Below are 23,544 nucleotides of genomic sequence, written 5' to 3'. Positions count from 1 at the left end.
GGACCGGGGCACGAACCCATGTCCCCTGCATCGGCAGGTGGACTCTCAACCACTGCGCCACCAGGGAAGCACTGACTTCTGGGTTTTAAGCTTCTCTCTCTAGGACCTCATAAATGCACCATGAAAAATAAAGTGAAGTATTTGCCCCAGTATAAGCAAAGTTACGGCACAGATAATTGGGACTTGATAAAATGTCCCATCACTGACCCTTGAGCTCACTTCCCTGAGGGCCCAGTGTTTAAAGAAGATTAGAGTATAATGTATTTGTTGGTGGTCCGTAGCCAAAGTCAGCACAAGTACCCAGACTATAATGTACTGCTCAAGGACACAGTTCGAATATTCCAGCCCCCAGGCCAAACGGTGAAGTCTAGCTGTTGTGTGGTCCTGTAATCTTCTCCAACTTCCCCCCACCCCAAGTGCTTGATGCTCTGCTCTTGTCAGAGCTGTTTGAAGAGCCTGAGGGATATTGCGTAACAGCATGCTCTTCAAGGAATTAGCTTTGCAACTTAGGGAAGAGAAACTTTCATGACTTCAGCTGTGCTCAGTGTTTATTATTTCTCAGACTGTGCTCTTGCATGGTGTAGTTATAAAAGCATACACGTATACTAATATAAGTTATATAACTAATAGCTGTAGAATATATAATATGTAACTCTCATAAGAGTTATAAAAGTAGACACAGTGGGGATTTCCCTGGTGGTGCAGTGGTTAAAAATCCACCTGCCAGTGCAGGGGACACGGGTTTGAGCCCTGGTCCGGAAGGATCCCACATGCCACGGAGCAGCTAAGCCCGTGGACCACAACTACCGAGCCTGCGCTCCAGAGCCCGTGAGCCACAACTACTGAGCCCATGTGCCACAACTACTGAAGCCCACGTGCCAAGAGCCCGTGCTCCACAACAAGAGAAGCCACTATAATGAGAAGCCAGCGCACCGCAATGAAGAGTAGCCCCTGCTCGCCGCAACTAGAGAAAGCCCGCGCACAGCAATGAAGACCCAACGCAGCCAAAAATAAATAAATTTAAAAAAAAAAGGAGACACAGTGGGCATTGATTAATGTTACTTATAAATGCGAAGACTGAGACCTGCAAATATTAACCAGCTTGCTTTTGGACTCACGGGTACTCATTATTGTTCAAAGCTTATATTTATATCAGGACTTATTCCTTCAACAAATATTTTTTGAGTACCGTATGCTAGGACTATTTCCAAGTAAGCAATGTAATCTAATAAATTGCCTGTCCTCATAGAGCTCATGCTCTATTTGGAAAGATAAATAAGCAAAAAAAAAAAAAAAAAAACCCAAATAGTATAATTTCATATAATACCATGAAAAATAAAACAGAGCAAGGGGTAGAATGTAATTAAGTGCATTAAAAAGGGACCTTTGTCAAAGAAGTCCTTTGTGAAGGGAAGATATCTGAGCTGAGACAGGATTGATGAGAAGGAATTCTGGGGGCAAAAAACATTCTACGTGGAGAGACAGCAGGTGCAAAGGTCCTGAGGCAGGAAACAACTTAGCAGATTTGACAACAGGAAAGAGAAAGCCACATGGTGGGAATATGGTGAACCCAGGAAAGAAAAGTTTATTTGGGGGCCAAGATATTAGAGACTCTTTAGGGCTACAGTAGAGAGCTTGGATTTTATCTAAGGGCAGTGGGAAGTCATTAGAGGGTTTTAAACACTAAAGTCACATGATCTGAGTAGGATTTAAGAAGATCCTTCTAGCTCCTGGGTAGAATGGACAAAGTGGGTACAGCAGAATGTGAGAAGAAAGTCAGCTGAGGAGAAAGCTGGTAGTTTGGACCATCGTTGTAGGAGCAGAGATACAGAGAAGTGGGTGAATCTATGATACCTTTGGATAGCAGGTGGCAGGGTTTGCTGGTGGACTAGTGATAGGAGATAAAAAAAAATACAAAACAGAAACAAGGGCAACTTCTGTGGTTTTGACCAAAGCAATTAAATCATGAATCTCTATAATACCAAAGATTCAACCCAGATCTCCTTAACACTCCAGCAATCTCTTTTGAAAGGCAAGGATCTAATTGCCTGTTCTAGTGTGGAATTTTTCCTTTTGAAGTGTCACCTTATTATTCTGTCTACAGGAAGCACGGAGAGAGATTGATATTTATAGGTTGGATTAGAATTCAGATTGCCCGCCCCAGATGTCTGCTGCAAGCCTTCTGACTAGGTTAGTAATAGCTGTGGCGCATTGGCTCTGCCAGTGAGGATGTATGCCTCGGTGTCCAGTTCCTTCAATCTAAAAGAAGACAAAGGCTGACCATGTCGAGCTGACTGGCCTTCTTGTTGCCTAGCGCTGCCCTTTGTCCGCAGCCTACTTCTTGGACCTGGTGTCATGACTTACTCAAGAAGACTGTTTACATCCCAGCATGGGATGACAGATGGGGTTGCAGGAGGGAATCTGGACCATGGTCAGGGGCATCTGATGGTCCCCAGAGGCTCGAGTATGACAGCCTGGCCTCTTTGGCTCCCTGCTTTCTGTAGGCAGAGCGGGTTCCAGAACTCCATGGTGTGGTGGAGCTGGGTCACCCCTGTGGTTTGGACAGAGAGCAGGGTGGGGCAAGCTGTCCCCCGGCTGCTCCGGAGTTGGCTTCAGACAAGAGACTAAGGTCAGGCATGTGGTTGAAATTACACATGTGTTCCTGGCAGCATTCACGTCAGGATTTATGAAAATAGATTTTATAACTTCAGCTGTACTTGGCAATGATCATTTCTTGGTTGAAGTTGCGTGGAGGGTCCCTAAGATCAATTCTTACTGCAGACGGAAATCTGAATTCTGACAGTGAGTGGCGTATCCTTACTTTTTGAAAGTCTCCTGAGTGGGCCTACAGGCGAGTATCCATCAGTCAGGATCCTGGCAGGAAACAGGATTCACCTCTGATGGTTCAAATGAAGAGACTGAATGAAGGAACTATTTGCAGAGGTGTGGGCGGGGTTGAGGGGACACTGAAAGGGCAGGGGAGTCACCAAGAGGCTAAGAGCAGGGCAAACTGTTACCACTCCAAGGGCCAAAGAAGAGAAAGGACAGAACTGTAGTTACCTGAGCCAGGTGAGACCTGGTGCCATAGAGGAGGGGCCACGAGCAGCAGCTGGAGACCCGGTGGAAGCATCTGCTACCAGAGAGGTCGCCCAGAAGCGGGAGGGAGCGAGGAAGCTTCTCCACCCGCCCTGTCCTATCATCTGCTGGGGAGAGGAGAGGGCGGACAGGAAGGAAGACGGATGCGGAAGGGCAAATGAAGGACCAGAGACCCAAGAGGGATGTCGTCCTTCGCTCCACATCATAGCATCGGCATTGTCTTTAAACACATACACATACGCACCCCACCTCCTCCTCTCTTTTTACTCATTTATAATAGTCTTCAAACCCCACGACACCCAGAAACCACTGCAGGGACGGGAGATGGAGTGTGAATGCTGTGGTATGTGGATCTTGGGTGCATCCAGGTATTCCCTAGGGGCACCATGGGATGGAAGTAGGGAGTGTGCATGGGGTCCTGGCCTGGACCCTTATTGCTGGTTAGGGGTTGACTTGCAGAGTGGGAGAGGGGCTCAGAGTGAATGAGGAAACTTCTCACCCCAAAAGACAATGGCATTTTGGGGGTAGAAGGGGGTCACAGTACATGTTTCATGAAGACTAAGGCTGGGAGTCAGAGCTTCAAAGACGCGTGTTCCTACACGGGAAGGTACGGGTTTGAGGTGGTTTGATTTAAAGCCCCCAAGTTGGTGTCTGGTCCAGTTTCCTAAAAACGGCAGCTCACCTTTCAGGGAGAGGCATTGCAGAAAATTACAGCAAAGATATTTGGTTTGGCAGTCAAGGAAGGGGGAAGGGGAGACAGTGATGCTCTTTTAATTTCACTCAGAGTAGCGAGAACTGGAAGAGGGCCCTGGATGAGCTGGAGGCCAGCGTCTTGGGAGAAGGTATCGCAGCAGAAGCTTTCCAAGTGTAGCTCTGTATTTTTTATTATGATTTGGGAGGTAGTGCTGTGTATGTTTTTTTTTTTTTTTAAAGCGTATTTATTTATTTTTGGCTGCATTAGGTTCTTCGTTGCTGCGCGTGGGCTTTCTCTAGTTGCGGCGAGCGGGGCCTACTCTTCGTTGTGGTGCGCGGGTTTCTTATTGCTGTGACTTCTCTTGTTGCTCGAGCATGGGCTCTAGGCACTCGGACTCAGTAGTCGTGGCTCGCAGGCTCTAGAGCGCCGGCTTAGTAGCTGTGGTGCACGGGCTTAATTGCTCTGTGGCCTGTGGGATCTTCCTGGACAAGGGCTTGAACCCGCGTCCGCTGCATTGGCGGGCGAATTCTTAATCACTGTGCCACCAGGGAAGTCCAGTGTTGTGTATGTTCAGGCAAACCAATATTTGCATATTTATTTATAAATTGCATCTCGTCTATGCATATTACCATATGGACATACTGAGCACTGTGAGGTATAGTGGGTAAGAGCATGGATCTGTACCTCAGTTTCTTTGTAGGTTTGTTGTGAGAAGCGATTACCTGCAAAGCCCTTAGTACAATGCCTGACATGAAGTCAGCAGAATATGGGTTACATTGTGGTATGAAACGTACCCTAAACACAAGTTTTTTAAGGGTGAGATCAAAATATATAAATAGAAGTTTTTATATATATTTTAAGTGTATAAGAATATATATTTCCATACCCCATCTTGCACACCTTCTTGGGGGTGTACACTCCCCACTTTGGAGACCACCAGTTAAGACTTAGTATTTGCTGCCACGCAGACTGCGCTACCTTGAGTAAATTCACTTTTTCCAGCCTCAGTATCCTCTTCTGTGGGATGACAGCAGTTAATAGCGCCTGCATTATAGGGCTGTTGGAGGATTAAATGCACTATATCCACTTAACCCAGGCTCTGCCTGGCGTGCCCTCAGGACTCAGTAAAATGTTACATGTGATTATTGTCACAAAAGTAACCATCATTGTCTTTAAATCAGCAAAGAGTAAAAAGATCATCCATAATCCTACAGGATCATATATTATCGCTGTAAAGGAACTTGTTGGCCTATTTTTAGACCTTTTCCTAAAGCTTCTGTGTACACACATACGTATTTTGCATAATTGGAATCATATTGTGTGTTCTCTTGTGGACCCATTCTTAGTGGCTGTAGAGTATAACAGGCTCAGATTAATTTTTTCACCCAACCCTGTTGTTGATCATTTGGTTTTTCTGTTTTAAACAACACTGTGATGAAAAGTCTTTTTTAACAGGCTTATTGGGATGTAGTTTATGTACCATCAAATCACACACTTAAAGTGTGCAATTCAGTGATTTTTAGTGTGTTCAGAGTTGTGTGACCATCACCAGAATCTAATTTTAGAACATGATTGTTGCTACACAAAGAAACCTGCACCTGGGACTCCCCTGGTGGCTCAGTAGTTAAAAATCTGCCTGCCAATTTGGGGACATGGGTTTGATCCCTCTTCCGGGAAGATCTCACATGCTGCAGAGCAGCTAAGTCTGCGAGCCACAACTATTGAGCTCACGTGCTGCAGCTACTGAAGCCCGTGCTCCTGGAGCCCGTGCTCTACAACAAGAGCTTAGCTTGGCCACTGCAATGAGAAGCCCTTGCACCACAACGAAGAGTAGCCCCTGTTCACTGCAGCTAGAGAGAGCCCGCACGCAGGCAGCAAAGACCCAATGCAGACTAAATAAATAAATAAATAAATAAATAAATAACAAATGTTTTAAAAAGAAAAAAACCCTGCACCCATGGTAGTCACCGCCATCCTCAACTCTCCCAGGCCAGGCAACCATTAATCTACGTTCTATCTCTGTAGATTTGTCTATTCTGGACATTTCCTACAAATGGGATCATACAGTCTGTTGTATTTGAAGACTGGTTTCTTTTACTTTACATAATGTTTTTTGAGGTTCACCCACCTTGTAGCACTATCAGGTCATTATTCCTTTTTGTTGCCAAACATCCCATGGTGTGGCTATATCACGTTTTATTCATCTTTTCATCAGTGATGAACATTTGAGTTGTTTCCATGATGAATAATCTTATAGATTAATCTTAACTATTTCCTTTGAATGCATTCCTAGACTTGAAAATTCTGGGTCATATAATTTCCAGACTTTTGACTATCAAGCACTTCTAATCCAGACTTTCTCTCTCATTTGAGCACATTAATGACTTCCTTCTTCCTCATCGTATGAACTACAAAACTTTTGTATTCCTTGTGACACCTGGAGGTATTTACAATTTCTAATATTCTAGAGAACCATTCTCGGGAATTCTATCCTATGTTGGGTGTCAGAGGCTCTGATGGACAGTGATATTCCTAAAGGGAGCACATTGTATTTACTTATATCAGTCTTTATCATTTTCAACTAGAAACCTCCCTGCCGTCTGGCATTAAGGAAAATTGGCAGAGACTTGTAAGTGGTAGATCGTCTCTTTAAATTGTCTCACTTTGTCCTTTTAAGTATATGTATCCCCTACCAGCCTCCTAGAAGTGGTTGACAACCAGAAAAATAATGTCTTGTGTCAGTGGAATTTAGACCCAAGGTTTCACAGCCCATAGGCAGCTAAGTATCATTAGGCTCATAATCTTATTTATTTAAAATATGTTATTGCCAAACTGACTTTCCCCCTTCTTTAAAAATTTGGGGGCTTCCCTGGTGGCGCAGTGGTTGAGAGTCCGCCTGCCGATGCAGGGGACACGGGTTCGTGCCCCGGTCCAGGAAGATCCCACATGCCGCAGAGCGGCTGGGCCCGTGAGCCATGGCCGCTGAACTTGCGCGTCCGGAGCCTGTGCTCCGCAACGGGAGAGGCCACAACAGTGAGAGGCCCACGTACCGCCAAAAAAAAAAAAAAAAATTTGGAAGTACGTGAAAGTTTGTTTTCTACATGCTGTGGTTTTTAATCCAACATAGCTGTTAAACTCTTGCGGTGGCCTCTTCGGGAAAATCTACTCACCCTTTTTCTTTATTATATGAAAGGATCCTGCAGAGAAGGCAGCTGGTGGATATACACCAAGCTTAAGCCTTTGTCATTGTGAATCCTGGATAATGTTTACAAATAGAATGGTCTCTGCAGGTAAGAGAGCTTCCTCCTTTACCACTGCGTTTAATCTTTCCAAAGCCTGAAAAGTATTCGTTGAATCATGGTGATTAGGACAGCTGATTTTGCCCTTGCCCTCACCCCCAGATATTCTTCCTCCACTGACCTTTCTGGTCACAAGCAACAGAGCTGATTAAAATACTCCGCTCTTCGTACAAAGACCGTCCAACCGCACCCCCTGAGGCTCTCTGGTGTTGTCATCAGTGATGCTAATGGATTTGCCTTGATCTTTACTTCACTGCCTCTTGAGAATAACAACGTGCATTTATGAGACTGTTGCCTAGATGAGAAGAAGTCTGGCAGGGGCTCGTAAGTGCTGGATCTCTCTTATGAGAGACGTTTTTATATAAGATATCCAATTTCAATCTCGTGACTACCCACAAAGGTGGTGCTAATATGCCCATCCTAAGGATGAGAAAGTTGAGACATCATTGCTCTGTGCCTCCTGGCAGACAAGGTGTAAAAAAATTCCAATTCAATACAGACTTCTTCAGATTACAGCATAGGAAATACAGTCATTCCTAAGAGTAAACAAAGGTAACCCTACTGCTAAATTCTTACCTATCAGAGATGGTGCATACCTTGGTGACCAAAGCCTTTAAAAAATAAATGCTGCAGTGTTATACTCGCCAAGGTGTGGTGTTCAGAGAAAATGCCCTTCAAAAAAACGGGAGAGGGAGAGTTTCTAGGATTAAGAAATTTGGGAAATGTTGGGTTATATTAAGTCACACACACTGTAGACTGCGGACCTTCTCAGAGACTCTACTATTGGAATATGCATTGTGAAACCCCAAGATGGGTAGAGCATAAATCTTTTTTTGTGGGACACCTATTAGCGTTTTAAAGAGCTGGTGTGTGTGACACACACCGCCAGAATGAACTTCATAACAGCCATTCTTTTTTGGTTTACTTTTTTTTGTAGGTAAAAGACACATGTGGTAAACTCAGAGTATGCAAAGGTATTCAGTGAAAAGGTCTGTCTGTCTGCTTTTAATCACTGTCTCTGAGATTCTCTCTTGAGAGACAAGCATTGATTTCAAGATGTGCAATCATGTTTGTATGTGTGTAAGCGCATACGTGTGTAAGTGTGTGCGTGTATTTCGATTTTTAGCACACTATATATGTTGTTCTGCACATTATCTTTTTACTCAATATATATTAGAAGTCCTTCCATATCAGTACTTATAAAGCTGTGTCATTTCGTCTAATATCCGCATGGTATTCTATTGTATGGATGTATCTTAATCCGTTTAACCAGTACCCTATTGATTTAGAATATTTCTAACCTTTTCCTACTGTGAACAGTGCTGCAGTGGGTACCCTTGTACATTTGTCTTTGTCATCATGGTGTTTCATGTATCAGCCTTTGATAAAAGCCAGGGGTGTAAAGATAAAATATGATTCTGTGAAGTCAAGAATAACCCAGGTTCATAGCCTTCTGATGGTCTGGCTTGATCCAGAGATATTTCGATAATTTAGAGAATTTAGAGAACTATAGATCCAAGTCCTAAAACTATATTATCAGAACTTGTTTAAAATAGTGGGAAAATGTATAGATTATTTTTCAGAGATAAGAAAAATTAGTTTGTGAAAAATCATATTTCTCTTAGGAAATAAAGATGTTTGGAGTTGATACAGTAATTGTACATGTGTTCCAACTCATGGCAAAATGAAACTCAAGGCATGAAATCTATAAAACAGGGATTTCCCACGTGGATAACCTTTGATTCTTAATTCAAAACTCAGAGCAAACTGCTTTATTTACCCTGGTTCAGAAACAATGGTTTTGCTTCCTCACTATCTTGTACTGCATTTGATTTCTGCCAAATAGCGTTTGACTGACTCAAAGACTTTAAAGATTGTTTTCTCTCTTCAGCATATTTCTCCCTTTTCTCTTTTGTGAACGAAGTAGAAAAATAATATAAGGTAGCTTTATGGAACAGGAGATAAAACCTTTCTTTTTAAAACAGATGTTGTCGTCTAGTTGGAATTCAGCTATAGAACTTGATAGAAGTCCTTCCATATTTGTTATTTTTTGATAATGTCTCTCTTATTGTTTTTAATCAATCTGATCGATGGGGCTCAGTCTCAGAGCAGGCTGGGCAAGTTTCCTTGAGGCCAAATTACTACTGGGACATCAGGTAATTTAAGTGTATTTTCACTGTCTGGTCCTTCTTTGGGAGAGTGCCTAAGATGCTGTAGCCACCATCCATCATAAGGTGCCATCACTCTGGGCCAGGCACTTTGCACGCAGTGTCTCATCATTTATACAGTGTATATAGTATCACTCGATCCTGTACTATTAGGTGGGAACTGCTCTTATCCCCATTTTATAGATAGAGAAACTGAGGCACAGGACAACCAAAAAACTCCCTCGAGGCCACCCAGCTAGGATGTTATAGAGCTGGAATTTGAACCTATTGTTTTAAAGTCTTGCCCGAATTAGAGATGGGTTTATTCTCTAGAGGAGTAGGTCTTGAATTCTTTTAAACTCAAAGTCATGTAATCAACAATAAGAAAACAAAGATTTGTCACTGCTCTAACCTAGTTATGCCAGCAACATGTGAATGGTCTCCATTGTTCACAGCTCCTGGCAATGGGGGGATTTGTTTTTCTACGTCTGAGCGGTCCTGGCTCCAGAGCTGGTGTGGCTCTCCAGGCCAGAGGATGGAACAAGTGTAATGACACGTGTGACTTTTTTGGAAGGAGATGCTCTGACCCTTTTATTACCTCCCCTGGGACACAAGTGATCACGACACAAGTGATCACCTGCAGTGATGTCTAGTCTTAACTCTTTGTCCTCACTTGAAGCCAACCAAATGGCCAGGGCTTCCACCATGTTCTTAAGGAAACGTTTGCCCAAATTTTCCCTTAGAAATCTTTACAGACATTAGCATTCGATCCCTATGTTGTAATATGTAGAAATGGTGGTCGGGGACGCATGGAACCCAGTGTGACAACAAGTTTTCAGTTTCCCCTTTGTGTCAAGGGGCTGGAAGAGAGTCATTATGTGAAACCTGAGTATTAAGGCGTTTTCAGGTCATGAAGAGGAATTTGACCAGAGGAGTCCCAGAAATGCAGATCTTGAATTCTAATCCTGTGCTCTTAACCACTGCTGTGCTGTGGGCACCTGGCCATTTGCATTTGTCCTCTAGGGCATTATAAACCCATCTACTGGCGGAAAATCTCAGAAACCTTATATAAAGGGAACTAACCCCTACTGAGTTGTTACCAGGTGCCAGGGACTGTTAGATGCTTTGTATCCTTACTAACAGCCAGCTGCCCAAGCTTGCATGCTCAAACTAGGTCTTGGAAACTGTCACTTCTGCATGTGGTCATTCCACATGCTCTGCCGCTTCCCCAAACAGGCAAGATGTAGAAATCAGAGACAAAAGGGAGTCTTGATTGCCAGGTTCAGTTTCCTGCCAGGGCAGGATGTAATTGCAGGGCTGTCTAGAGCCTATGATAAGCTGATACTAAATTTGTTCTTGGCAGACTGTCTTGGGACGTGTGGGGGAAGGGTGGAGGAGGGGGAAGTGGGAGCTTAGGTGCAAGGATCCTTTTGTAATCTCTGGTCTCCTCTTGTTTGAGCATGAGAACATTTCCTGAATGCTGGTCTTAAATATTTAGTGGTCATTCAGATGTAAGACTAGTCTGCAAACGTTCATGCCCGAGACATGGATACAGTTTTGCTGTATCCAAACTCCCTCTTCCTGTCTCTTGCGCATCTGGCCTGAGGCTTGTGTATCAGTGAGGTATTTGGATGTGACGTCTCTCCTGGTGTAACAGGTAAATTGCGAAGGACTTCTGACATTTTTCTTACTGACTGTGCTGTTCACTAACACTGTCTTAGGTTAAAAAGGAATGGAGCATCATTTGAATGGCTTTGTTTTCTTAACTTTAGCTGTTTCTTTTCTTTTTTGCAGAAGAGAAATAAATAGTTCAGGAGATGAAAAAAGGGCGCTTTGAAAAAATTTGACGATAGTTGATTTACAATATTGTGTTAGTTTCAGGTGTACAGCTTCAGATTCTTTTCCATTATAGGTTATTATAAGATATTGAATATAGTTTCCTGTGCTATACAGTAAATTCTTCTTGTTATGTTTATAAAATTGTAACATGTGATAAAGGTGAAATTATCCAGGAAAGGATACATTGTTCAAAACTAGTGCTGGGAGAATTGACAAGCTGGGAAAAAATAGCATCTCCCCATACAACATATACCAAATTAATTCTTAATGGATTAAAGATTCAGATGGAAAAAAATACATAAAAAGCTGAAAGAAAAAACTGGTGCTGTTACACAAAGTTTCTTCAATTCTAAATAGGTGGCATTTTCTTTCTTTTGATTTTCTTATCTGAAAGTATTAGATGGGAGTATACTCTTGCTTTTATTTCTTTTCCTTTTTTTTCTGGTCTGCGCGCTCTCTCTCTCTCTCTGTCCCTTTCCCTCTCCTTCTTTCCTTCCCTTCCTCCCTCCCTTTCTGTCCTTCTTTCTTTTTTAAATATTGAAGAGCTTGATGCTTTGCAACTAGCTACACAAAGGCAGCTCTACATTCGAGAACTCCACAATAAGCCCTGCTTCATTCACCTCTTTGTTTCCTGAGTGATCATCATTTTGTCAAGGGGGTCGCTAACTGGAGACCGCCTCAATGAAAGGAAAAACTGAGTACAACACCGCCTGGCTTCCTGACACCTATTGTTTGAGCTCGGCTTTGCTTTTCCTTTCATTAGAAGGGCAAGCTGGCCTCTGTCATTTCTCCCTGAGGCTTGTGGATCGGGGAGGTACGCAAGCCTCCCTTTCTCCCTTTCGTCTCGTGGGTCTTGCTTGAGACTAGTTTTCCTGAAACATAATTTTCGTCAAGCCAGTGCTGGCCCTTCAAATGAAGAGGACTCTAGTTTCCTGAAATTAGTCTTTTATGGGGAGGTTTTCCATGTAAAATGTTGAGGAAATTCTTGCTCTTCTTTTTCTGGTGGGGGTTGAGGGTGAATGAGGGTGGTTTTGGAGAGGGAGTAAGGCTCTCTTTTTTTTCCCACCCTATTACAGGGCCTGAAGCAGGCAATCTTATCTTGTGTTCCGTTCAGCCTAAAAGGTGGTCGGCCAACCACTCTTAATTTTAGGCCTGGTGTGGTGGAGACAGCTGTGGCAGCGTTGTGGCCCTCAGGGAGTGTATGCTCTAGTGTGTAACACAGTAAAGCCGTAAGCTGATACAAATGCGAATATGGAAACAAACCTAATAGAAACGCATTCCAGAAACAAAACAATGAGTGGTAAGTAGTGACTATGGGCTGCTTGAGCTACAGAAGGCTTCTCTTTTGCATTGACCAAAAGGTTGCAAAGAAGGCAGTCATGGCAAAGGTCTGGGAGAAAAGTTTTCAGAGTAGAAGGAAGAAGCACAGTTGCAGATGCCTGAGACGGGAACAAGCCTGGCACGTTTGAGAGACAGGAGCGTTTAAGCTCTTCTGAAAGATGAGAGGAACCAGATTGTACTGAACGGAATCAAGGCATTCCCGAGAAAGGGAAGAACCGGGGCAAAGGTCCTTATGAAAGGAGACTAAGAAGAATAGCAGGTGCTGTCTGGCTAGTGCTGAAAACGTCATGCAGTATATGGTGTGAAGGTACGTTTTAAATAGCCTTAGTGAGAGGTAACATCCCACGAGATGTGTTTATCCGTTTGAAATGTTACCGGTTTAAAATATATAGTTCACTGGCTCTTAGTATGTTTACAGAGTTGGGCAACTATCACCATAATCTTACTTTAGAACATTTTCATCACCCCCCAGAAGAAATCCTGTACCCACCAGCGGTCCCTTCCCATTCTTCCAGTCACCCCAGCCCTAGGCAACCCCTGATCTACTTCGTGTCTCTGCAGATTTGCTCATTCTGGACATTTCATATACATAGGATCATACAATATGTGGTCTTGTCTGATGGCCCTAGAATGTTTTTGAAGTTCTTCTATGTTATAACACCATCAGTATTTCATTCCTTATAATTGCTAAATAATATTCCATTGTATCTGTCCATTCATCAGTTGATGAACATTTGGGCTGTTTCCACTTTTTGGCTCTTATGAGTAATGCTGCTATGAACATTTGTGTACAAGTTTTGGTGTAGACATTTGTTTTCATTTCTCTTGGGTAGTTACCTAAGAGTAGAATTTCTGGGTCATACGGCAACTCTCTGTTTAACATTTTGAGGAACTACTGAATTGTTTTCCACAGTGGCTGCACGAGCAGTTTACACGAGCTATGTGTGAGGGTGACGATTTTTCCACATCCTTGCTAATACTTGTTATTGTCTGTCTTTTTGATCATAGCCATTCTAGTGGTTGTGAAGTGGTGTCTCATTGTGGTTTTGATCTGTGTTTCCCTAATGACTAATAATGTTGAAACATTTTCATATGTGCTTATTAGCCATTCGTATGTTTTCTTTGGAGAAATGTCCATTCAGATCCTTTGTCTATATTTTAGGTGAGCTACTTGCCTTTTTATTTTTCAGTTATAGAAGTTTTATTTAATATTCTGGAGGTAAGTTCCTTATTAGATATATGATCTGCAGATATTCCCACCAGACAGTGGGTTATCTTTTTGCTTTCTTGATGGTGTTCTTTGAGGCACAACATTTTTTAGTTTTGATGAAGTCTAATTTGTTAATCTCTTTTTTTGCTTGTGCTTTTGGTGTCATATGTAAGAAATCCCAAGGTCACAAAGATTTCATAGTGTGTTTTTTCAAAGAGTTTTATCTCTTATATAGGTCTGTGATACACTTTTCGTTAGTTTTTATTTATGTTATGACGTAGGTGTCCAACTTCATTATTTTTCATGTACTTATCTAGGTGTCCTAGTACAATTTGTTGAAAAAAATATTCTTATTGAATTATGTTGGCTCCTTTGTAGAAAATCAATTTACCATGAACATTAGAGTTTATTTCTGGGCCCTAAGGAGGATGCATTTTTAATTACGGCATCTTTCTAACATGGTGTGAAGGCTTCAGAGATCCGCGCTCTGGTTGGGTAGTAAAGCAGCTGTCAGGTAAATTCTGGATTGAAGAGGCTTCATTTTCTCCGCAGTAAATTTATGGATGAAGATTCTTGTATTATTTCCTTATAGTACTGAAAAGATCCTTCAGGCCATTTTCAGACATTTAATAGGGCTTCATCTTAACCATCACTGACAGGGCAATATCTCTTCTGAAGTTCCCTTTTTCTTTCATTTCTTTTCCTTTCCCCTCCCTCCCTCCCTCCCTCCCTTCCTTCTTTCCTTCCTGCCTCTCCTCCTCTCTCTCTCTCTCTCTCCTTCCCCTTCCTTTCTTTAGTTCTTTCATTTCTTCCTTTAAAACATAACCTAGGTTGAAGAGATGAGATTTACAGTCATGATACAAGGGAACATTTAAATTAGGTGATGCATACAGTGATGTGAATAGATTAGAATATATGGATATTTGAGATCATGTAATCACACAAACTCAGGCTAATGACTTCTGAATTCAGCAAAGTTTTTGAAGTAAATTATAAGAAACATACATATTGAGCACTCATCCTCCCAAGATTTATGCTTCTTTCTAACACTTTTCACTTGGGAAGTTTCTCCCTGGACCATCTTTATGTGGCTAATGCTCCAAACTGAATCAGCATCCCTGGACAGTGTCCTAAACTCAGGCCCTAAATGTCCTACTGGATATTTTCACCAGGACACCTACTAGGTGTCAAAGGTCACAAACAGAAGAATTATTTTTGACATTTTAAAAGAGCATACACCTGTTTGGGAAAAGCATCTTATGAACTTGTTTGGAAACAAGAACAGCTGCTCTAATCTACAGATCCTGGACTTCAGCTGCAACATTTTCAGCCTCCAGCCAACCCTGCTGCTTCAGACTGGCCCACACAATCCGAATTGGCTGTTGCCCACCCATCCTGTTACCGTTTGTCCTGAATTCAGTGGTTTTGCATACTGACGGACACTCTCGGTTTGTCTCAAGTCTGAAGTCAAGGGGAGGTTCTGTGAACAACCAAGGAACTCTGTTCAGTCTTAAATGGATAAATTATACCACCGACTAGATTGTCTCTAATTGTTGAATACATCGCACCCTTAAAAGTTGTCTGTCCATTTGTGTTTATATCAAATCTGAACTTAGGGCCAGTATATGCTTGCTCATTGTTTGAAATTTAAATATTTATAAGATAGTATATCCATAAAAAAATAATAAAAGACCAAACAATTTATCAGTCCTGTGAATTTATCCATTGCCATGGGTCTGTCTCATCTACTAGATTTCCGTTCCTCTTGCCTCTACGTGATTCTCCTGAAATAGTGCACTAAACTTCTGACCAGTCTCTTCCCCTGCAGTCTCTTTCTCTTCCAGATAGATTGGGTTCACTTTGTTAGAAAACCTCATTGATGACATCAATCTCTAGAGCCCCAAATCTTCATTGCCTGTAGGATAAAACTTAAACTTCTTTGCTTCATATTCAAAATCCTTGTCCAATCTGTCTTTCACTTGCTTTCCAAGCCTTTTTTCTGACTTCCTCCGAGTTTTTCTTCTTCCAAACCACGCTGTTTAGTGTTTCCTGAACAGACCTTGAGCCTTTCTGCTTTGGGGCTTCTTTTACCTTTTGCTGCCCATGTAGTATATCTGCCACTCTCCCTCCCTTCTTCTTATATAAATCTCCCTTTCTTTCAAGACTCAGTAAAAATCCTATTTCTTCTGGTTACTCCCCAGTGAGTGATAGGTCCAAGTCGAGATCCTTAACGGCTTAGTTCCATGGTGGAGATTGCAAACTGTCAATCCATGGGCCAAATTCAGTTTACAGATATGTTTTCTTTCATCCACATTGTGTTTTGTTTAAATAAATTTTTCAGTTAGTGCCAACAGTTAAAATTCTGATATATCACATTTAAAGAATCAGATTTCCAGCCAACTTGGAAAAATTCAAAGCAGGGCTGTGTATTCCCAGGTGGTAACTATGTGTGATTGCTCCCTTAAGCTGCCCCCATTTGGCCAAGATGTGTGTGTTTGCACAGCAGCACTGAGCTATGCCTGGTACTGGGTCTCCCCCATCACTCATGTATATCCCCCATCCAGCACCTGTGAACATCTGCCTGGACAGTTAATTCTGTAAGGCCTTATGACTACCTCTTCTTGTTATCTTGAATGTTAGATCATTAAATTAAAATATTCCTTCTATGCTACCTCCCATGAGAGCTCGTGTGTATAATGTACTAAATAAATGCCTTAAGGTGATTTTAACCTCTCACTTCTTGCGTAAAATAATGCCACCTCTTGCTTAAAAGGATTTCAGGTAGTATTTTTTTTTTTCAGGTAGTATTTTTAAAAGACCTGTTCCATAAGGAAATAGAAGAGAAATTCAAATAAAGAACCAGACCAAAGAAACAGGAGCATGTAATAAAGGTGATTGTCAAGATTTCATATATAAAGGGAAAAGAAAGGTAAGACATATTTTATTTCAAGGAAAACCAAATCTGTAAGCCGAACCCAGGACAGCCTCACTAATCAGTGTTCTGGTTACATTATTTATTTGTTGGCTGTAACTGGATTTTATTTTTAAATGACATTTTCTTTCAAATAAGGTAATCAATTCAGGGCTTTTGATAAGGTCATCATAATGGAAACTAAATCTTCCGTTTTATTTTGGTTGATTTTAAAAATAACTTCACGGGTCCACAGTTGGTTACCATTTACTGCTTTCATTTTTAGGATTTGGCCAAGAGATAGGTCACTGTTTTTCCACCAGCAGTTTTCAGGGTTTTGTGTCTTCTCCTCCTCATGAAGTTTCCCAGCATGAAATGTAGGGAGATGGCCCACTGGTGGCCAGTTCCCAAGACAGTCCCATATTTTCCAGTGTTTTATCATTGACATGAAGGGAGGCAGTTCTTCAGTCCATTTTCTGCTTTGCATTAGTCAAACACTGCACCTTGGCACACTTCCCTTCTGTCAGGGATTCCACAGTATCTTTGTAGACTTAAGATTTTAAGAGGAAATATCTTTAGGACTCTAAGTTGTTGTAATCATTATTGTCACCAGTGTAAGCACTGTGTAAGGGAAAATGCTGCAATGAAGGAAGGAAGCAGCTCTGAAGACTCGTAAAACACGTGAAGCTCTGGAAAAGGTTTCAGAATACATCAGCACTCTTTCCCACATAAACTATTTGACTATTAACTCCCATATCGGCACGGGTTGGGAACATGGGGTCTTCTTTTGACCCAGGAATCTCACAATCATACATGCTCAGTGACTAAAAGAGTATTTCCTGTCTCTGTGCTACATATGGGACCACCACTCCTGATACTTTTCTTTAAATTTGCTGCCTTTTTTAAAACTCAAAAATAATCTTAAAAGGTAACTTTACATGCCTACTATAAAAGGAAGACCAATAATTCTAGCCCAAAATGGAAGGTTATTGGGATATTAAATGCAATGAAAACACACCTTTGTTATTCAGTTTTACTGAGGTCCTCCTAGCCACCAGAGGCTCTGCTTTTTCTCTGTACAACAGGGGATAGACTTGGTTTTAGGGAAGTGCTGAATATGTAATAGCACCTAACTGAGACTCTTTGAGGACTACTCAGAGGGATTGAAAGAGAAGCAAAAAGGGCTAACTTTTTACTCTGGAATGTAGTGTTATTGAGGCACCCCTGCTGGCGATCCCACGAGGTGATCTCAAGCAATAGCATAAGCCCACACTTTGGCAATCCCTGGACCGATTCGGCAATTCCTGCCTCCTCCAACGTACTTCAGAAGATGTTGATGAAAGCTTTGATCCTTAAGTCAGAGGAGAATTGGTGTGAGCATCTAGAAAAACCTCCACTGTGAAATGTTTGCGTGGAACTTGCTTTTTTAAGAAAGATGTTACAGCAGTGCCCCAGCTCAGACTGGCTTAACTTTCCTATCTTGCTCCTTCATTTTTTCCCCCTCTGCCTCGCATGCCTCCCCTCTTCCTCGTCTCTCTCTTTCTCCTGCTTCTCCTTCCTTCTCGTTCTCACTCTTTATTTGTCATCCTCACAGGACCAGTCACCTGTGGGAGTGTGTTTTTCATCATTAAGTACAGGAGCAGACACACTTCACGTGTCTCCAGGGTATGACCTGTAATTCCCAGCGTACTCATTTCTGTGATATTCTTAGGGCTGCAGAAAAGCTCTCAGCAACAGTGCTTGCTTAGAGTATTCTTAAAGTGCTTTGTCTCACTGCAGCTTTTACCCTTCATCCTCTAAGAAAGCAAACGAAAGTCTAAGGAACTTGAACTTGGGCGTTGAACTACAGGCCCATAAGAACATTTTGGTATGAGCAAATCAAATGAATATACATTTTTGAAACCTAGTTCATGATATTTCTCCCCAAAAGAATTTCAGCTTTTAAAAGAATTTGTTTTGTTTATTGAGTTTTTTTGTGTCTTTGGCGTCACTTTATGGAAGCAGTTTGCATTAAAAAATCTAGTCAGTAGTTGTGGGATTTTCTGCTCAATCTTTTGGGAATTGCCCAAAAAAGCCCTATTTCCCTGGTTTCTGTAGGAGCAGTCATTTGATATACCAGTACCCTGTCCTCTGTTGAGGGCTGGTTTGTCCAGGGTCAGGGATCTGACTTCAACTGGGCCAACTGGAGCTCCTCCCTGGGATCCTTGAACTTGGGACCTTGAAGGTAGAGGTTTTCTCTATCTGGGGACTGAAATTGTAAAAGGTAAAGCTTGGGAGCTGCGGTGGCCAAGTTTTCCTCTGTATAAAAAAGGTCAGTGAACCAGAAGATTGAAGTTGAAATGCAGAGGGAAGGACTTCCCTGGTGGCACAGTTGTTAAGAATCCTCCTGCCAATGCAGGGGACACAGGTTCGAGACCTGGTCCGGGAAGATCCCACATGCCGCGGAGCAACTAAGCCCGTGCGCCACAACTACTGACCCTGCGCCTGCAAGGCATAACTACTGAGCTCATGGCCACAACTGCTGAAGCCCGTGCTCCGCAACAAGAGAAGCCACCACAATGAGAAGCCCGTGCACTGCAAAGAGTACCCCCACTCGCCACAAGTAGGGAAAGCCCGCGCTCAACCATAAAGACCCAATGCGGCCAAAAAAAAAAAAAAAAAAAAAAAGAAAAGAAAAGAAATGCAGAGGGAGAGTTAGACTTCTCATGGCATTTGAGCCCCTGATTATATCCTTCTTGAGACACAGCTTCCTCCCTGTCTTTCTTACTGCTTCCCTGATATGTAAAGTCTCAGAATACACCTAAATTTCCTTTTTTGCTTCAGGTGTTTCACATTGGAGTTTATTCGTCTGTAGCCACAAAAAAAGGCCTAATAGGTGACAAGTGATCGTTACACAGTCTGAGTCTCATGCAGGAACCAACACTATTATGAGCAGAAAAAATAATATAGACCAGGAAATTATGGTCCAGGAAATTAACATACAATATCTCAGACTCCAGACCCTACGACAACACTATGGGGTAAGTAATAGCCTTTCCTCGTTTCACAGACTAGGAAATTGACACTGAGAAGTTAAGAAGTATTCCCAGAGTTACCCAGCCAGTAAGGGGCAGAACTGGACGTGAACCTATGATGGTCTGACTGCAGAGTTTATTTGTTTGACCAATTTTACCATTGTAACCTCCCAACTGATATTTCTTTGATTTTCTCTTACTTGTGTTAGTTGCCTTTTGTCAGAAAGGATCAACTAAAGACTCACTAAACTGATTAGCAACCTCTTCCAGGATTTTGGGACTTGTAAAGATGGAAGGAGCCCTACAGGTTAAGTTCTCCAAACCCTTGTTTTACAGAGAAGGAACTGTGGCTCTAAGAGGCAAGGGTACATGCCCAGGGTCACATAGCTATTGTACGGCAGTCCTGTAACTTGAATTTGTCTCCTAACACCAACACATTTGTTTTTTCCTTCTAACACACCCTTTTGGTCTAGGCTTAAAAGCGACTTTCTCCACAAAGTCTCTAGATTGATGAATTGCTCTTGCTATATAGGCTTTCCTCCCACCCTCCCTTTCTCTGTTCATAGCATTTAATTCCTGTTTTAAGTGCTTGTTCAACCGTCCATCTGCCCCATCAATCAGTAGCCTCTGTGAAGGCAGGAACCCTGTCTCTCTTGTTCATTATTGCCCCTCACATGGCATATGCTTAATATGCTTAAATGGTGACTAGAATACATGAATAAAATAGCGCAAGGATGTGCAACAATGGTCTGAAGTTTAAGGCAGTTGAGCTATATAGTATTGGAACATATATTCCAGTTGTAATTCTTTGGTTTTTGCCATGTTGAACATTTGCCATTGTTATACAGGTAGTATTTAAACTTATAGCTTTGGGGACAGAAATGCTCACAGCAGTACCGGGAACCACGTTTCTTCCTTTCTTCTTAACTTCAATTTGCTAGAATAGGTTTCTGTCACTTGTACTTAGTAGTTGCTAGCAGGTACGTGAGCTAAGACCAGACTCAAGATGAGGAAGCAAGAGGACAGCAAGTAATTGAGACGATTGGATAAATGACTGGTGAGCTCTACCATCCTTTGGGCATTTGCATTTCAGAGACTCAAGTGAATCTCTAACTTTTGAATTGTGTAGGGGAGGTTGGAAAAGGGGAAGAGAAGTTACGTGGTAGAAGGCTAGGGAGAAAAGGTGCCTAAGAGCTGAGGCTTGAAAGATCGATAATATTTTGCTGAGGGTGACAGGAGCAAGACCAGCCTTCACTTATTGAACTCGATAGGCTGTCTCCCTCTTGACTAAACATGGTGTAGGATCACTCCTTCAAACCTCTTGCCTAAAGCTGATTTGTTTCATCCACCTAAATTTTCATGTTACATTCAGCAATGACAAGATTTCATAAATTACGCTAGTTGTATGAAGCTCACTATTAAAAAACCCATGCTTGTGCAGATGGATTATAAACCACCAGCTGAATTCTCAACAGACACAAAAACATGAGGATGTTGGAGAAATGGAAATATATGTGCTTAGATGACTCTAGGAAAGAAGACAGAGGTGGCTGGAGAGGCAAATCAGGCTCAAAGGCAAGATGACTCCATGAAAGCCATGCCAGGCGTTGGGGTTTGTGAAAGTGAATCATATTCCCAACACGTTCAGAGTGAAGAGTGAGATGGGGATCAAGATAGGAGCCCTGCTGCTGATGAGGCCACATTGTGGGCTTGAAGCCGAAATGGTCTTTGTTATGATATTTTCCATCCCCATGTCTAGACTTTGGAGCCCAAACTTGGAAAGAGTTGACGGGGTAGAGTGGACACTTACCCACCAGTTGTAGAGAAGGTTCCAACTTCTCACCCCTCACCCCTCATGCCTCACCCCTGTGAAGCGCAGGAGCAGGGCAGGTAGCATTGTGCAGGCTTGCTTTAGGGATGCCGTTTAGGAAGAGGAAAGGCCAAAGAAAGCAGATGCGTGTATTAATCATTGGTCTTCTCCCATTCCTGTTAGGTAAATTACCCCTGGAGAGAGGGTCCAAAGGTTTTTCCTCCAACCTTCGTCTCTTTTAGGGAAGGTTCTTTCTCCTCTACTTAGAATCATAAGGGATTAGTGAGCGCTACCCCTCAAATGTGGAGGTTAGATCCCAAATTACACTTACTTCTTGAGGGTAATATATGCGGAGGGAATTAGCTAAGAATACAATTCCCCGGAGACTCACTTCAAGGCTTGAAAATGCTAACAGAGCCACCAGGATGGATAAAACTCACAGTCCTTTGGAGCTCTCTACTCCTCATATGCCCAGTATGGCGGTCGCCATCTGATCCATGGCAAGCCTCTATGAGATGTTCTCTTAAAACTCCACTGATAATTTGAAGCAGAATTTGCAAGATAATGGCTTTCTGTACAAAGTCCTCTTCCAAGGAATAGAGCCATTTGAAATGAAAAGTCAAACCAAACAATTTATCGTCTCCACGCAAGCCCATCATGAGCATGCTCTGCAAAGAAATATGCGTCTTTGGCAAAACAATAGCCTTCCCTATTCACGTAGATACGATTTCCATAATGGACTGCATGATGGTGCCTTCCTGATGTAATTGCAGAAGCCTCCTTGGCTGCACTGAGAGATTTTATTTGCTACCATAAATAATAAACTTGCTTTCTGCAAAGTAACCTCTTTGGGGAATACAGATCAGAAATGTTCCCATCATCTTGGAGTCTTTAATGGGTTTTGCAGCTGAGTGTCTTGGGGTATATTTCAACAAACCTCTGAACTAGATTTTTTGATTCTGTCCCGTGGAGAACAGTGCTGTACCACTATTAATCTGGAACATTTGCCGCATCACGTCAATTTGGTGAAATTATAATTGAAACATGGTACTTGACCCTGAGGGGACCATGGAGAAAGGGATTTGCTTTGGTGGCTCCTCAGGCATCATTTAAAACCTGCTGCCGCTGAATCAGAGTCTGCTTCTTAACTCTGTAAACCTTCCATTGAGAGCCACTTCAGCTGGGCTGCAGAATGCTGTGCTTCTTGCCACCTCTGTCATTTTTCTCTATTTGTCTGTATTTTTCCATAAATTGGATTACCCAGACTAATAATAGGATTGTGAAAGAGGAGCTTGTTATGGGATTCTGGTGACTATCAAACAGAATATAATTAAACCATAGTTATGCAGCCTAATTGAGGAAAAGAGATTTGGAATTAAGGGAAATCGGTGAAATTCAGTTGTTAATTTCACGTACACAAGGTACATGGGCTAATATGGGATTACTGACTGTTGGAATCCTTCTGAGATCTACCTAAAAAGGAGAGATAAAAGGCATGTATCGGGCTTCCCTGGTGGCGCAGTGGTTGAGAGTCCACCTGCCGATGTAGGGGACACGGGTTCGTGTCCCGGTCCGGGAAGATCCCACATGCCGCGGGGCGGCTAGGCCCGTGAGCCATGGCCGCTGAGCCTGCATGCCGGGAGCCTGTGCTCTGCAACGGGAGAGGCCACAACAGTGAGAGGCCCGCGTACTGCAAAAAAAAATAAAGGGATGTATCATTTTACCTATTTCTGAGTAAATAGGCTCAGTTCAGTCTTCAGGAGAGTGCTGAAGAACATCTTGTTTACATTCTCAAGTCTTTTTAATTAAAAGTTGTCCGTTGAAACGAATCCAGTTAACCCTCCCTGCTATTTCCCTAGTGGAGACTGCTAGCTGTGCCCCTGTATTTATTTTTCCTTTTTTTCTAGTAGAAATAGAACTGGACATATGACCACCCAGAATAATAACCACATTTCTCAGCCTTCTGTTGCAGTTGGTTGTTACCTCCAGCCAATGAGCTGTGATGTGTGCGATTAATTTCTGGGTTGTACCCTTGCAGGCACTGGGTATCCACATTATCTCTGTCTCTCCCTGTTGGCTGGAGGGTGTATGTGCTGGTGGGAGGCAGAGCAGCTGGCGGAGATGAGAAGATGGAAGAGGCCTGAGAAGGATGCAGGTGAAACTTGGTCCTGATGATTGTAGAG

General features: G+C 42.4%; 1 protein-coding gene across 3 annotated transcripts in view; it reads left to right on the top strand.

Annotated features, from left to right (window-relative positions):
* Window positions 1–23,544, top strand: part of FRMD4B (FERM domain containing 4B) — a 334,665-nt gene that overhangs the window by 45,078 nt on the left and 266,043 nt on the right. The window contains exons 2-3 of one of the 3 annotated variants that reach the window (XM_073787545.1): window positions 16,432–16,555; window positions 19,361–19,557. The exons of 1 other annotated variant lie outside the window; for it this stretch is intronic. The gene's annotated coding sequence lies outside the window, so the exon portion shown is untranslated. The remainder of the gene's footprint in view (window positions 1–16,431; window positions 16,556–19,360; window positions 19,558–23,544) is intronic. One more of the 3 variants, XM_073787546.1, reaches the window with a different exon arrangement.

The sequence above is a fragment of the Tursiops truncatus genome, chromosome 10 (genome assembly GCF_011762595.2).
Source record: "Tursiops truncatus isolate mTurTru1 chromosome 10, mTurTru1.mat.Y, whole genome shotgun sequence".
Taxonomy (NCBI): Eukaryota; Metazoa; Chordata; class Mammalia; order Artiodactyla; family Delphinidae; genus Tursiops; species Tursiops truncatus.
The sequence above is the reverse complement of the archived record's forward strand: the minus strand, read 5'-3'. Positions and strand labels throughout refer to the sequence as shown.